The sequence below is a fragment of the Artemia franciscana genome, unplaced genomic scaffold (assembly GCF_032884065.1).
Source record: "Artemia franciscana unplaced genomic scaffold, ASM3288406v1 Scaffold_4433, whole genome shotgun sequence".
Classification (NCBI taxonomy): domain Eukaryota; kingdom Metazoa; phylum Arthropoda; class Branchiopoda; order Anostraca; family Artemiidae; genus Artemia; species Artemia franciscana.
The window spans coordinates 15823-18782 of record NW_027064921.1 but is presented as its reverse complement, the minus strand read 5'-3'; positions in this window follow the sequence as shown (position 1 = coordinate 18782).

The window sequence follows — 2960 nt, the reverse complement described above, 5'->3', positions numbered from 1 at the left end:
CCATTTGCAATCATAAAATAGTCTAATATCTTCACTTTTTCAACATACGTAGCTATTACCCTCAAAAACTAAAACTTTTGACATAGGAAAAGAGCCTTTAATCACATTCTTTACCATTTGCAATCATAAAATAGTCTAAAATCTTCATTTTTTCAACATACGTAGCTATTACCCTCAAAAACTAACACTTTTGACATAGGAAAAGAGCCTTTAAGCACATTCTTTACCATGTGCAATCATAAAATAGTCTAATATCTTCATTTTTCCAAGATACGTAGCTATTACCCTCGAAAACTAAAAGTTTTGACATAGGAAAAGAGCCTTTAATCATATTCTTTAACATGTGCAATCATAAAATAGTTTAATATCTTCATTTTTTCAACATACGTAGCTATTACCCTCGAAAACTAAAACTTCTGAAATAGCAAAAGAGCGCCTTTAATCACATTCTTTACCATGTGTAATCATAAAATAGTCTAATATCTTCATTTTTTCAACATACGTAGCTATTACCCTCGAAAACTAAAACTTTTGACATAGGAAGAGAGCCTTTAATCACATTCTTTACCATTTGCAATCATAAAATAGTCTAATATCTTCATTTTTTCAACATACGTAGCTATTACCCTCGAAAACTAAAACTTTTGACATGTGAAAAGAGCCTTTAATCACATTCTTTACCATTTGCAATCATAAAATAGTCTAATATCTTCATTTTTTCAACATACGTAGCTATTACCCTCGAAAACTAACACTTTTGACATGTGAAAAGAGCCTTTAATCACATTCTTTACCATTTGCAATCATAAAATAGTCTAATATCTTCATTTTTTCAACATACGTAGCTATTACCCTCGAAACTAAAACTTTTGACATAGGAAAAGAGCCTTTAAGCACATTCTTTACCATGTGCAATCATAAAATTGTCTAATATCTTCATTTTTCCAACATACGTAGCTATTACCCTCGAAAACTAAAACTTTTGACATGGAAAAAGAGCCTTTAATCACATTCTTTACCATGTGCAATCATAAAATAGTCTAATATCATCATTTTTTCAACATACGTAGCTATTACCCTCGAAAACTAAAACTTTTGAAATAGGAAAAGAGCCTTTAATCAAATTCTTTACCATGTGAAATCATAAAATAGTCTAATATCTTCATTTTTTCAACATACGTAGCTATTACCCTCGAAAACTAAAACTTTTGACATAGAAAAAGAGCCTTTAATCACATTCTTTACCATTTGCAATCATAAAATAGTCTAATATCTTCATTTTTTCAACATACCTAGCTATTACCCTCGAAAACTAAAACTTTTGACATAGGAAAACAGCCTTTAATCACATTCTTTACCATTTGCAATCATAAAATAGTCTAATATCATCATTTTTTCAACATACATAGCTATTACCTTCGAAAACTAAAACTTTTGACATAGGAAAAGAGCCTTTAATCACATTCTTTACCATTTGCAATATTAAAATAGTCTAATATCTTCATTTTTTCAACATACGTAGCTCTTACCCCCGAAAACTAAAACTTTTGAAATAGGAAAAGAGCCTTTAATCACATTCTTTACCATTTGCAATCATAAAATAGTCTAATATCTTCATTTTTTCAACATACGTAGCTATTACCCTCGAAAACTAAAACTTTTGACATAGGAAAAGAGCCTTTAATCACATTCTTTACCATGTGCAATCATAAAATAGTCTAATATCTGCATTTTTTCAACATACTTAGCTATTACCCCCGAAAACTGAAACTTTTGAAAAAGGAAAAGAGCCTTTAATCACATTCTTTACCATGTGCAATCATAAAATTGTCTAATTTTTCATTTTTTCAACATACTTAGCTATTACCCTTGAAAACTAAAACTTTTGAAATAGGAAAAGAGCCTTTAATCACATTCTTTACCATGTGCAATCATAAAATAGTCTAATATCCTCATTTTTTCAACATACGTAGCTATTACCGTCGAAAACTAAAACTTTTGAAAGAGGAAAAGAGCCATTAATCACATTCTTTACCGTTTGCAATCATAAAATAGTCTAATATCTTCATTTTTTTAACATACGTAGCTATTACCCTCGAAAACTAAAACTTTTGACATAGGAAAAGAGCCTTGAAGCACATTCTTTACCATGTGCAATCATAAAATAGTCTAATATCTTCATTTTTCCAACATACGTAATAATTACCCTCGAAAAATAAAACTTTTGCCATAGGAAAAGAGCCTTTAATCACATTCAGTACCATTTGCAATCATAAAATAATCTAATATCTTCATTTTTTCAACATACTTAGGTATTACCCTCAAAAACTAAAACTTTTGACATAGGAAAAGAGCCTTTAAGCACATTCTTTACCATGTGCAATCATAAAATAGTCTAATATCTTCATTTTTCCAACATACGTAGCTATTACCCACGAAAACTAAAACTTTTGAAATAGGAAAAGAGCCTTTAATCACATTCTTTACCATGTGCAATCATAAAATAGTCTAATATCTTCATTTTTTCAACATACGTAGCTATTACCCTCGAAAACTAAAACTTTTGACATAGGAAAAGAGCCTTTAATCATATTCTTTACCATTTGCAATCATAAAATAGTCTAATATCTTCACTTTTTCAACATACGTAGCTATTACCCTCAAAAACTAAAACTTTTGACATAGGAAAAGAGCCTTTAATCACATTCTTTACCATTTGCAATCATAAAATAGTCTAAAATCTTCATTTTTTCAACATACGTAGCTATTACCCTCGAAAACTAACACTTTTGACATAGGAAAAGAGCCTTTAAGCACATTCTTTACCATGTGCAATCATAAAATAGTCTAATATCTTCATTTTTCCAAGATACGTAGCTATTACCCTCGAAAACTAAAAGTTTTGACATAGGAAAAGAGCCTTTAATCATATTCTTTAACATGTGCAATCATAAAATAGT